We start from the raw sequence: 13,925 nt of genomic DNA, 5'->3' as shown, positions 1-13,925 counted from the left end.
CCAATGGATTCGGACGACAGGATCCCTCTGATTCTCCCCACTGCCAAGAGTAAAATGCTCCGCTGTTTTCAATCGGCTCAGTACTGAACTGTGCCAGCGACTTACAACTATGAATATGCGGACTCACTTTCGTGAAATTCAGGTCTCAGTGTTACTTGCTCAGTTTTATTGTTTGCACGTCTTTTGTTTTATTTTCTGTGCCTTTGGTGTTTGAGGTCTTCTTTTTGAATGAGTTTCGATAGGATTCTTTGTTCTGTTGCTACCTGTAACAAAAAAGAGTCTTATTTGTGTGTATAGTACGCATATATTGATAATATATGCACTTTTGAACTTTAGTGATATTTCCATATGTTGAAGAAAATACGTTGATATTTTCAACCTGTTATGTGAATGAGGTCTGCGGCACTGCTGTGGCCATCAGTTATACAGATTCAAATTGCAATATATGTATCAATCTCGACTGAGTACGGAAGCTTACTAAAGAAAGAAAGGAAAAGAAAGGGTTAAACATAACGATGTCTCTTTATTCAGAGGAAGCAATTTGCTTAATATGAAATAGTTGAATTTATTTCGCAAATCACATTCTGTTGTGCTTTCCCTAACAGCTCTCAATTTCGGAATAACATATGTGGCCATATAGGTTTTTTTTTCTCAATTAATCTTTTATGGTTCAGAATATAAAAGATTGAAGCACCGTACAGGCGCTCTACCTTATGATATTGTTCCTAACATTTTACCTCATTTCTTAATCACATAGAAAGTGACTTGTGAGAGATGGTATCATCGCTCTTACTGCTGGAGATTCCGACATCGCATAACACAGATTGTGGCATTCTCCCTGAGCACGGCGTACACTTTTCTCTCGTTTTTATTAATTCGAATTGAAGGTATGATTACAGTAACCGTCTATGCGTTGTCTATTTAGAACTTAATACAGAGGAGCAGAATTAGGTCAATCGATCCACGGAGACAGCACTGAAATTTCGTCATGTCTGATCAATGTCCATTTCAAACCCATTTTCCTGCCTTATTGCTATAACCTTTCACACCCTGACTAATCAAGGATCTATTATCCTCCGCCTTAAAAGCATCCCATGACCTAGACTCCACTGTCGCCTGTGTCTATTCTAGATGTATGTCCTTCTATTTTGTGTCTCTGCGCTGTGCACACCCCCAACAAAGAAAGCATTCACTTCACAACCACTCAATCTCGGTCTTTCGATAAACGATAGGTCTCAATGGGATCCTCTCACCGCGGGCCTCCTTCTTGTAAATTAGAGCGAGTGCAGGTCCAGAGACTTAATTTGCTGCTGATATGAGAAAACTTTCATTATTGGTGTCATTTGCGTAAGCCTCTTTAAAACCCACCCCAATGCCAGCACATCCTTTTTAAATAAGATGGCCCGAACTGATTGTAATTCTTCAAATGTTCTGACAAAGGGTCTTGGCCCGAAACGTCGACAGTGCTTCTCCCTATAGATGCTGCATGGTCTGCCGTGTTCCACCAGCATTTTGTGTGTGTTGTTATAATTCTTCAAATGTGGCCTTGCCAATGTCTCATAAAGCATCATCACTGCATCAATGTTCTGCATTCAAGTCATCTTAAAATGAATGTTGCCATTGTATTTGCCATCTTCACCACCGACCTAGCAAGCAAATTAAGTTTCAGATACTCCTACCTAATGACTCCTAATTAACGTTGATCCTCAGATATTTGAATTTTCTCCCCGTTTAGAAAATAGTCTATGCTTTTACTCCTACCGAGGCGCATCATAATATATTCCATTTGACAGCTTTTGCCCATTCTGCTAATCTTGCTAACTCCTTCACGAACCTCCAATACTCCTTAAAACTGTATTATATTTCGCATCATCCGGAATATGGCCAGAAAGCCAACAGTTTGATCATCCAAATTGTGTGAGATATTGAAAAATAAGCTGTCGGAAAATAGACCCCTGAGGAACACGACTAGTCACCGGCAACCAGTCATAAAAGCCTCCCTTCATTCCTCTTTTTGCCTCCCGCCAATCAGCCAATGCTCTGTTCATGCTTGTACCTTTCATGTAATACCCGGGGCTCGCATTTCACTTTTCAAGGGATTTCTGAAAATCCAAATACACATCTACCGATTCACCTTTGTCTATACTGTTCCTTATTAGTTTATTGTTCTTAATTAAAATAAATCTTTGCCTATAAAAAAAATATTTTTGCCTTTCATGATTTGTCCTGTATAGAAACCATGCAGATCACGTCCAATTTTATCATGTGCCTGCTGGAGCCCGCAAATCACATCAGGTCAGGTTAATTGGTTTATATTTTCATTTCTTACTCTTTCCCTCGTTGAAGATTGGGGTAATATTTTCAGCTATCGCTTTAAGTACCCTGGGGTCTCGTCAATCAGGTTGTATCTACCTTCAGAGCTTTCAAGTTCCCACGCCCCACCTTCTGGGTAATAGCAACTCTACTCATGTCTATCATACAACTACTATCAGTGATGACTTATGCAAACGCTAATTCAGTTTATTTGCCAGTTCGTTGTCCCAGTTCTGATCTCCGCAAATCCATTTTCCAACCGTTCAATATCAATTCTTGCTTCGCATTTTTTTTGATTTTTTTTAATACCTGAAGAAAATAATATTCGTTTGCTATCATTGTTGACATTATTGGTTAGCTTGACCTCACAGCTTATTCTTTACTTCCCCAATTTACGTATTAAAAAATCCAAATCCTCTCACTTGAACCAAATGTTTGATCTATAATCTGCCCTCTTTTTGGCTTTTATGATTGTTTGACATCCGTTGTCTGCCACGTTTGTGTCAACCTCGCTTTAGCATACCTCATCTGCTTTTCGAACTATCTATTCTGCGCATTCCGAACTGTTGCCAGAAAATCCAGGCATTGCTCCTCTGCTGTTATCCCTGCCAGCGTCGCCTTCCAATCAAATTTCACCAGTTCCACCCTCTTGGCACTCTACTTCCCTTTGCTCCGTTGTACAACTAATTCATCTGACGTTAACTTCTCCCTGACAAATTGTAGCGTAAGTTCTATCATATTATGAACACTGCTTCCTAAGTGTTCATTTTACCGGAAGCTCCCTAATCATATCTGGTTCATGAACCAACTCCCCGTCGACAATTTCAGATCCACCAGTGATTTTGTGGCTCAGCGTCTCTTAGCTTTATCAATGACATGTGATTCTACAACATCCCCCGTCCTCTTGATCCAGATATCAACCATTTTTTGTCTAAATATTGTACCCCTCATATTTCATTTAAAGGTTTATTTTGCCAGAATCTTGCTAATCATATCTGGTTCATGAAACAACCTACGAACCCTTATATCCATAAGGGTGTCATTTAAAACCTATGTCCTCTTATTTTCAGTATAGTGTATACAATGTTATATATGCATTACTTTTTACTATAATCTCTCATTTCCCTAAAAACTCAATCCTGTTATCTTAAACCCATGTTCACAGATTTTACTATATATACACACAACGATTTTTATAATATTCCCCATATATATGTCTCTCATAATGTCAGATATTACAGTGGAGGTCCGTTGAATAACTATTTGCTCCTGAGCACAGAATCCCAACCTATCTGGCCTGGTGATGGTCCTCTGCAATTCCCGCGAAAGCAATTGTCCCGCCCGGTAAATTGCAGAATCAACTGCTATATTAGCATACAATGACTTGATGTGGAACGGGTGGTTCCCATGATGGGAGAGAACAGGACACGGTGGCACAGCCTCAGGTTAGAGGAGCGCCTTTTCAAAACAGACATGGGGGAAATGTCTTTAGCCAAAGGGTGGTGATTTGTGAAATTTATTTCCACACGCATCTGTGGAGGCCAAAACGTTGTGTGCATTTAAGACACAGATTCATAAGTTTTTGATTGGGCAGTGCATCAAAGATTACGGGGAGAAGATCGGGGCGTGGCTTTGCTGAGCAGAGAAAAAAAGATAAACCACGATTGTATGGCGGGACAGACTCGATAAACCAGTTGGCCCATTTATGTTCCAATGTCTTATGGTCTGTATTAACATTGCATCGCTCCTGAGGAATTCTGCGCCGTGCTCCAGCTGACACCTCTAAGTGCTTGGTGCATTTATATCATAAAGTCCCGACTATGTTGCTGTATTTCTCAGTCCATGCGTGTCGTGATGCAGCTCACTTTTCTTCCTGTATTTTCAGTCTACTTTACAACATCGGGGTGTCCACGCACAAACTCTTCTCACCCTTCTTACTTGGGTTTATTACGGAATTCTGAGCGTTATTCCCCTCATTACCATAATGTATGAAAAATGCACTGCATGAAACTGATTGGTCCCAATTAAACATCCGCGTGCATACACATAGATATGAGCAAACGTATAGAATCCCACACAGAGGGACATAAAGCAGATACAATCAAAATAACACATGACAACGCAAATTCAAGCACTGACAGAAACACATGAAAAACATAAAATACAAAAACAAGCGAACGCGACTGAAACTCACACACGCACACAAATACATCACACATGCGCGTGCAGGCAAACGCACACATAAACACACACACACACACACACACACACACACACACACACACACACACACACCATCATTCCTCTTCTAGTTTGTTTTTTACTCCACCTCATTCACCTGCCACTTCGCTTTTCGATGTTTCGAACTTCCGATGATTAACCCCAACCCTTCTCCCCTGCACTATGCACAATTCCTGTTCTCCTATTTCCTAACCTGCCCATCAGGTCCCTTTGACGCTCCCCTCTATTTCTTTAACTCAGTAGTCTTCTACACTCACCGACACGTTTTCTCCTTCTTCACAGCTTTATCTCTTTCCCTTATTCCTTTCCAGGTTTTCTTGTCTTACATCACCCATCCTCCTCTCCCTGTTTCCTTCATCACTTACCACATTGTCTTTCTTCCTCACCTCTCCCCAACTTTATGCTCTAACATTTCTTTATTTTTTTTTCAATCATGAAGAAGCATGTTGGTCCGAAACGTCTACTGCGTACTCGCTTCTACCACAGGGATTTTATCTTCAATTTCGTTCTCATTTATTAGAAGTCTTTTATTTCGTTGCGGCTATTGACTATTTTTTTCCAATTCATCTAATCACTGTCTGTGTTCATAATTATTTTACCGAAACAAGTTGAAAATACTCAGTGAGGTGGCAAGTGCTTAATCCGTCGCACCTTCAGTCTGTTGGATCTCGTGAACTAAAGGTTCCAAATAGTAGATTTTGGGGAATGTTCTCCGGAATGGCGGAGGCTGAGTTTAGACCTCATAGAAGTTATAAAATTATGATAGGCATAGTCGGAGTATGTATCTGTTAACTTTCTCGCAGGCTCGAAATATTAAATACGAGCGACCATGCACTTACGATGGCAGAGAGCAAGTTGAAAAGGAAGTTTTCCCTTCACACAAATCGGGGTGGGTGTTGCCGCGGTGTCATGCGTGATGAGAAATACAATAGAGACATTTAGGATTCTTTACATAGGCAGATGAATAGTAATTATTCTTAAACTCTGTAGATGTTGCACTTAGTTCTCCATTCTGTTACTGATTAACCACAGACTACTTGGCTGCACAGAGCCACGAATTAATCAGTATGAATGGCATACAACACAAGCGTTTCTGTCGACATAGGTACATATGAAGATATCAAATTAATTCTATTTCCAATTATATGTAGATTGTGTAAGCACATGTGGACTTCTCAGTAAATTTAACTGAATAAACTAAATTTCAGTGAATTCACTAAAGTAATACCTCAAATTTGACTCGAAGCAATAAGGCTGCGAGCGAATGGCTGGCTTTAGGAGCCAAGGCAGTTTTTAACCACTTTGGGTGAAAGAGAGGCGAGACTGCGCAGGCGCGTGACGCCAGCAAGTAGAGCGCGAAAGGTTTAAAGAGAAGACGGCCATATCCAGCGGGCAGCGGATGTGACAGGCAGCAGAGTGATAGGAATTTGGATGAACGGGCTTAGGCGGTAACGGGACGAGGCAAGGTAGGTTTACCGGTGTTCATTGCAGAAAGGAGGAAGTATTTGTGTGAGGCAAGTTCTCTGTGCTGGGTGTCAGATGCGAGAGGTCCTGCAGTCTCCCAGACTTCCAGAGGCCATTTCTGCGCCAGGTGTATAGAGCTGCGGCTCCTTAGGGACCAGGTTCTGGAAGTGGAGATGCAGTTCGATGACTGTCGTCTTGTCAGGGAGAGGGAAGAGGTGATAGAGAGGAATTATATGCAGGCGTTCACTCTCGGGCCACAGGAGACAGACAAGTGGGTCGCAGTCAGGAGAGGAAAGGGGAAGAGTCAGGTATTACAGGATATAACCCTGTGGCTGTATAACTTGAAAATAAGTATTCCTGTTTGGGTACTGTTGGGGGGGACAGCCTAGATGTAGGAAACTATAGTGGCTGTGCCTGTGGCAGGATATCTGCCCCTGTTTATCAGGAGGGAAGGGAAGGGAAGAGGAAGGCAGTAGCGACAGGGGACTCTACAGTTAGGGGTCAGAAGAGATTCTGTGGACGCAGGAAAGAAACTTGGATGGTAGTTTGCCTCCCAGGTTCCAGGGTCTGGGATGCTTCAGATCGGATCCAAGATGTCCTACAGTGGGAGGGAGAACATCCAGAATTCGCGGCACATATTGGTACCAAGACCATAGGTAGGAAAAAGGACGAGTTCCAGAAAAAAAAAGAGTTCTCTGAAGGACGTTGAGAACCAGGGCCACTAAAGGCAGTAAACTCACGATTACTGCTTCTGCCCCGTGACAGCGAGAAAAAGAATATAATGTGGTGGTGGATAAATTCGTGACTCAGGGATTGGAGCAGGGGGGCAGGGATTCAGATTTCTGCATCATTTGGACCTATTTTGGGGCAGGTGTGACTTGCAGAATAAAGGACGGGTTGCACTTGAATCCCGGGGGCAGTGGGGCAATATCCTAGTGGGGAGGTTTGCTAAAGTTAAGGGAACAGAACCGAAGAGGAGGATTGTTCAGAAATAGAGAAAGCTTGTAGACTGTGCGAGAGGGAGGATTGGCAGGTGATAGAGAAGGGACGCGCTCAGACCGAAGATTTGAGATGAGTCTATTTTAACGCAAGGAGTTTTGCAAAGAAAGCCGATGAGCTTAAATCGTGGATCATTTTACTTGGAGATATGATATGTTAGCTATTACAGAGACTTGGATGGCTCTGTGACAGGATTTTTTTTCTACAAGTACCGGGTTATCGATGTTCCAGAAAAAAAAAAACAAGGAGGGGGCAGGCTGAAAGAGCTGGGTTCATGGCACTGTTGATCAGAGATAGCGTCACGGCTGCAGAAAAGCTGGACGACATCTAAGGAGACTCTGTGGGTGGAGGTCAGGAAAAGGAAGGGGTCCGTAACTTTACTGGGTGTTTTTTATAGTTCGCCCAATAGTAACTGAGAAGCGGTTAGGGAAACAGATCCTGGAAAGGTGTAACTATAACGGAGTTATCGTGAACGTATTTCCCAAATAATTTCCCAAATGTCTTTTGTCATCTCCTTAGAGCAAAGTGTTTAGATGGGGTGAGGTTTGTTAGGTGTGTTCAGGAAGGTTTCTTGATACAATATCTACATAAGACTACAAGAGGAAGGGCTGTACTTGATTTGGTATTTGGAAACTAACCTGGTCAGTTGACAGACCTCTCAGTGCGAGAGCATGTTGGAAATAGTAATCATAATTTTATCTTCTTTACAACAGCATTGGAGAGAGGTAGGAACAGACAAGTTAGAAAAGCATTTAATTGGAGTAATCGGAATTATGAAGCTATTAGGCAGGAAATTTGAAGCTTAAATAGGAAACAGATGTTCTCAGGGAGAAGTACGTAAGAAATGTGGCAAATGTTTAGTGGATATTTGTTTAGAGTTATGCAGAGGTATGGTTGAATGAGACAGGAAAGTTATGGTAAGGTACAGGAAGCATGGTGTACAAAGACCATGGAACAAAGACAATGGTGTACAAATCTAGTCAAGAAGAAAAGAAAAGCTTACCAAAGTTTCAGAAAGCTACGTCAAGTTAGAGATCTAGAATCTTATAAGAATAAGAGGAAGGAGCTTAAGCAAGAAATTAGCAGAGCCAGAAGGGGCGATGAGAAGGCCTTCGCGGGCAGGATTAAGGAAAACCCCAAGACATTCTACAACTATGTGAAGAGCAAGAGGATAAGATGTCAAAGAAAAGGTTCTATCAAGTGTGTCAGTGGGAGAGAATGTATGCAAACGGAGTAAACAGCAGAGGTACTTAATGAATATTTTATTCTAGTAATCACTATGGAAAAGGATACTGTTGATTGTAGCGATGACTGGCAGCAGACTGTCAAGTTTGAACATATAAATATTAAGAAAAAGGATGTGCTAGAGTTTTTGGAAAACATCAAGTTAAATAGGTCGCCTGGACCGTATGAGATGTAGCGCAGGCTCCTATGGGATGCAAGCGAAAATATTGCTAAGCCTCTGGCGATGCTCTTTGCATCATCAATGGACACAGGAGAGGTACTGGTGGATTGGAGGGTTGTGAACATTGTTAGTGAGTAGAAATGGTCCAGGAAATTATAGAGCAGTGAGTCTTACCTCAGTGGTTGTTAAGTTGATGGAGAAGTTTCTGAGAGGCAGGATTTATGAACATTTGCAGATGTATAAAATGATTAGGAATAGTCAACATGGCTTTGTAAAGGGCAGGTCCTGCCTTACGAGCCTTATTGATTTTTTTTAAGGATGTGACTACACACATTGTTGAAGGAAGAGCAGTAGATGTAGTGTATATGGATTTCAGCAAGGCATTTGATAAAATACCCCATGCCAGGCTTACTGAGAATGGAAGGAGGTATGGGATTGAAGGGGACATTGCTTAGTGGATCCAGTACTGAATTGCCGACAGAAGGCAAAGAGTGATTGTCGACGGGTCATATTGTCCATGGAGGTCTGTCACCAGTGGAGTGCCTCAGGAGTCTGTTCTGGGACTCTTACTCTTTGTGCTTTTTACAAATGACCTGGATGAGGAAGTGGAGGAACGGATTAGTAAGTTTTCTAATGACAGAATGGTAGAAGGTGTTGTGGATAGTGTAGAGTTCTGCCAGGGGTTACAACGGGACATTAATAGGATGCACAACTGGGCTGAGATGTGGACGATGGAGTTCAGCAACGAATTCAATGCAAAGAGTGGGTCTAGGCTGATACTATTCTGCCTGGTGATCGATGAACAGTGGTGTGCCTCAGGGACATGCTATGAGACCACTAACGCTTCATGACTTTTATAAATGACCTGGATGGGGAAGTGAAAACATGAATCAGTAAATCTGCTGATCAAAATGTTTGGTGGTGTTGTGTATGGTGTGGAGGGCTGTCGGACTTTACTGAAGGACATTGATAGGACACAAAACTGGGCTGAGAAGCAGCCTAAGGTGTTTAACCCAGATAAGTTTGATGTGGTTAATTTTGGTGGGTCAAATATGATGGCAAAATATGTATTAAAAGTAAGACTCTTGGCAGTGTTGAGGATCAGAGGTATCTTGGGGTCCGAGTCTTTAGGACGCTCAAAGCAGCTGAGCAGGTTGACTCTGTGGTTAAGAAGACGTACGGTCTATTGGCCTTCATCAACCGTGCAAATGAATTTAGGAGCCGACTAGTAAGGTTGCAGCTATATTGGACCCTGGTCAGACCCCACTTGGAATACTGTGCTTAGTTCTGGTCACCTCACTACAGGAAAAATGTGGAAAGCATAGAAAGGGTGCAGAGGTTAATTAGAAGGATATTGCCTGGATTGTGGAACCTCCTTATAAGAATAGGTTGAGTGAACATGACTTTTTCATCTTGGAGAGACGGAGTACGAGAGGTGACCTGAAAGAGGTGTATAAGATTCTGAGAGGCATTGATTGTGTGGATAGTCAGAGGCTTTTTCTCAAGGCTGAACTGGTTGCCACAACTGGACAGAGGTTTAGGGTGCTGGGGTGTAGGTAGAGAGGAGATGTCTAGGATATGTGCGTGGAATGGGCTGCAGGCAACAGTGGTGGAGGCGGATACGATAAGGTATTTTTATTGATTTTGGATATGTACATGGAGCTTAGAGATATAGAGCGCTATAGGTAAGCCTAGTAATTTCTAAGGTAGGGATATGTTCGACACAATTTTGTGGCCCGAAGGGTCAGGATGTTGCTGTAGGTTTTCTATGTTTCTATAACGCCATGGTTGAGATGCTTAAAAACTGAGATTACCAATTCCCCTCACAACTTCTAACATATCACTATCCAATCCCACCACTTATTATCAATCTGGCTATCACTTTTTCGTTTTACTGAAAATGTACAACGTTTCAGATTCCATTCACTTTGCTTTAAGTAGCGCACTGTGGCCTTTCTCCTCAGCAAGCAACCCAAATTCCTGCATTCCTTCAACAAAAGGAATCGCCTATCTCATAGCCCCGTCAAGAGCTTACAGGGTGCCACTAGTAGCAATGAAATCTGTATTACTGCAGCGCAAGCCACCTTGCTGTTAAACACCATTTATCTATCATATCAACAGGAATCTTTCTCAGCAGCAATCATTCCCAAATATCACAATAAAATATTTGTAAATTGTTCTTATTTCGTAGTGATCGCTGCCTAATCGGGTATTTAATCTTAGGTTGGTTTTCTTTTGTAATGGTACAGCATACATCTCCTAGCCTCCTATGCGTTGCAATCATTGATAAATCCCCGAATACTAAATGTATTTATTTCTGCTCTTTGTATCCTGAAGAGGATATATGCATCGTAAATCTTTCTAATTGTCGGACATCAGCACACTATTTTCGATGATTGCACCGAGCACCATAATAAGAAATTGATGTGGATAGAGCTATGTACGGCCTGGAAGCATGTCTACTAACTACAGCAGAGGGAACCTTGCTATCAAACATCTATTTATCCATCGTATAACACATTCTTAAGTTGGATACGAAATTCAAAATAGTATATCACATATTGCGAACAGGACAATGTTGAGTGAAAGAGTAGATAGAAGAGATACAGAAAAGTTCCCACTGGGTCACAGGAAATCGATAGGCCGAGCAAATTGAGAGCTGATGCATTGCAGTTTCCCTGTGCAGATTAGGCCATTCAGATTAACACAAGTCCGATCATTCACTTGAGCGGGTAGAATGTGAAGAAAATATTGGGAATGTGGCAAATATCAGTGTCTTTTTACACCAGTTTCTGAACAAGGTATGTGAGTGCAACAGTCCCGAAGGAAATATTGTGTTGTCTTTCAAAGAGATAAAACTCGTCTCGTATTTTAACTATAAAGGCTTAATCAGAGTACAACATAAAGCAGTTATGTCCTTATCTATGGAAGATTGTTCTACCTATAGAGTGAGGTCAAACAAAGACTACCAGTACGTGCTTAATTGCCGTGACAGGACTGAGTTGCAAAGTGAGACGACAGGTTTTAGGGAAACCTTTCAGAAATGCGAACCTGCTCAAATGAATGCAGTCGGGAGACAGAATAACCTTTGTTCGTGCTCTCCTTTATTCTATATTTCATGTAGGATGTCTCCGACTTTATATATGCGGGATATGAAATTCTAATGGAACACTTCAAAGAGCATAAAACAGAGGGGGAAAAAGACTCTAGAGGACGAGGTTCATAGTTGTCAGTGCGTTGACTATTAGTCTTCAACTGAGTTTTGCTCTTGAAACAAAGCTAAATTAAAATGTTGCTCTCCAAGAAAATACCAGTAAAAACGTAAGGTAAAAGGAATAATTATCCTAAATATATCTGAGTAATGATTTTCTAACTTTTCCAAGAATCACAAAGCATCGCTGGTCTCTATGCATGAACGGAAAACTGGAAAATATTCACATTTTGTGAGTTTACAAAACATTCCTTTCAATGAAAGCGAGGCTTCCACCACAGAGAGACTATCAGGCGTAACAATGCTGTTTCGTTAGAAAGGAATGTTCGGGAGGCGAGTCGGAGATGTTTGGTTACTTATCCGCACATACTACGGTTTAATGATCCAAATGTATCAAGTCACATACTGCATATTGCTGAATCACCCAAGTCATCCAGATCAAATAATCAGCTAGGGCCAAAATGACCGATAATTGGATAGTAATATTTTCTTTTTCAGACAAATCATTACTTTGATGGAGCAATCATGAATTTTCTGATAATTCCGAATTGATCGGAATTGCCAAATTGATTCCAGGTTTCATTGACGCATTGTACATTAAGGAAGAGGCAACGCAACTTAAAACCAAACAAACAATTATACATAATCTGCATGAAAGGAACAGATGCGCATTTAGTAGGGATATAATGAGAAAAAAACAAAGCGGTGTGCGATAATAATGGAAAAAACAACAGGTGAAAACAACAGGAGACAACACATCATCACTGATCGCGTTCTTGACGCCAAAGCTTTACTTCCGTTCTCTAACCAGTGATTACTCTTTCCTTCTGGTCGCCTCTTCTCTCCACATCTCTTCTTCTTCTCCGGTCCTTGATTATTCAAGTTTATTACTTTAGTTTATTCAACGTCTCTAATGATAATTTAGATTATATGCGTTCTCTGATTAGCCTCTTGTGCTGGGCAGGAAACAAGACATTAAACTTCCCCTGGCAAGTAAATTCGGCCAAGGTGAGCGACGCCGAGATAATCTCCTTTATACTGTATCCTTTGCAGTGGCATCCTTTCAGGAAAATACTCATAAAGGTGAAAAAACTGTAATTAATGTTATTTGACTCTAGTCAACCATTTTGTCTTTAACTCTCACTCATTTACCGCTCTTCTGTTAGTTGACAAAAAAAAAAGATGGTGTTTTTTGGCATTATTTTTTCCGTTTTGCATATTTCTTTCGATTGTAAGAGCCGTCATGAGCTGCATTATTAAGCTTACTCGCATGCCAAGCACTATGTCTCGAACGGATTATCCACTTGTGTCATTTCACCAGGGCAACAAATATTATGCTCTGTTTCAGCTATTTGGGGATTAAACTGACTAAGAACACAAAGCATCTTTTCAAATTTAACTTTTCATAATCCTTTGAAAAACTCAAAACAAATATCCAGTCTTGGGGTTTACAGTCCTTATTCATGAATGGACGGGTAAATGCTAGCAAAATGGTGAGCCTACCCAGGTTTCTATCTCTTTTTCAATACCTGCCTATATACTTAAATGCATCCTTTTTTTAAGAAACTTGACTCTATCATATTGCTCTTTGAGTGGGGCTATAAATCACACAGGATATCTAAGGCTCACCTACAGAAACCTCTACACAAATGGCGGTACTGGTCTACCAATTATCAAGCATTACTATTGCGCAGCTAACTCCAGGGCTTATACGTACAGGAAATGTGGTGGTGCTGAGACCGAAGAAAAACCTTCATAGGTACAGCTGACACTCTCTGTTGTTAAATATTCTTCATTTCCTGCTCTTCTGCTTTCCACTTATACCTCAACAGATAAGCTAATCCAACAAAACTTTACCTTAAAAAAATTATTTACGAATATTAAATCAGATGAAAGTGGCTCACCAAATTCCTAGTGTCTCCATACACGCTCCGATTTGTCAAAATGACTCATTTAAGACTGGACAATTAGATGGTGTGGTTGCAGTCTGGAGAGAGAGGGGTATCAAAACTTTCTTAGAACTGTTCATCGATGGGCGATTTACAACATTCACACAATTAGGCACAAAGTTCAACCTTCCAAATTGTCATTGTTTTCGCTGTCTCCAAGTTGGACACTACGTTAAGGAAGAGTGCCCACACTTCGAACCTGTTTCCACCACCCATTCCTTTCTTGAAAACCTCTTGCTCCCTCCAGAGAGTTATTGTCAAAATGTATGAATTGATTTACTCCTTTGCTTTCTACAATTTTTTTTCGGGAAAACTGGGCTAGGGAGTTGATCTCAGAGATATC

General features: G+C 41.1%; 1 protein-coding gene across 1 annotated transcript in view; it reads left to right on the top strand.

Annotated features, from left to right (window-relative positions):
• The first annotated feature begins 791 nt into the window (after positions 1-791).
• LOC132386039 (NACHT, LRR and PYD domains-containing protein 13-like) overlaps positions 792-13,925 on the top strand; it is a 79,527-nt gene continuing 66,393 nt past the window's right edge. The window contains exon 1 of the mRNA XM_059958329.1: positions 792-887. The gene's annotated coding sequence lies outside the window, so the exon portion shown is untranslated. The remainder of the gene's footprint in view (positions 888-13,925) is intronic.

This window comes from Hypanus sabinus, unplaced genomic scaffold, assembly GCF_030144855.1.
Source record: "Hypanus sabinus isolate sHypSab1 unplaced genomic scaffold, sHypSab1.hap1 H_1, whole genome shotgun sequence".
Lineage (NCBI taxonomy): Eukaryota > Metazoa > Chordata > Chondrichthyes > Myliobatiformes > Dasyatidae > Hypanus > Hypanus sabinus.
This window is presented reverse-complemented; position numbering and strand designations above follow the sequence as displayed.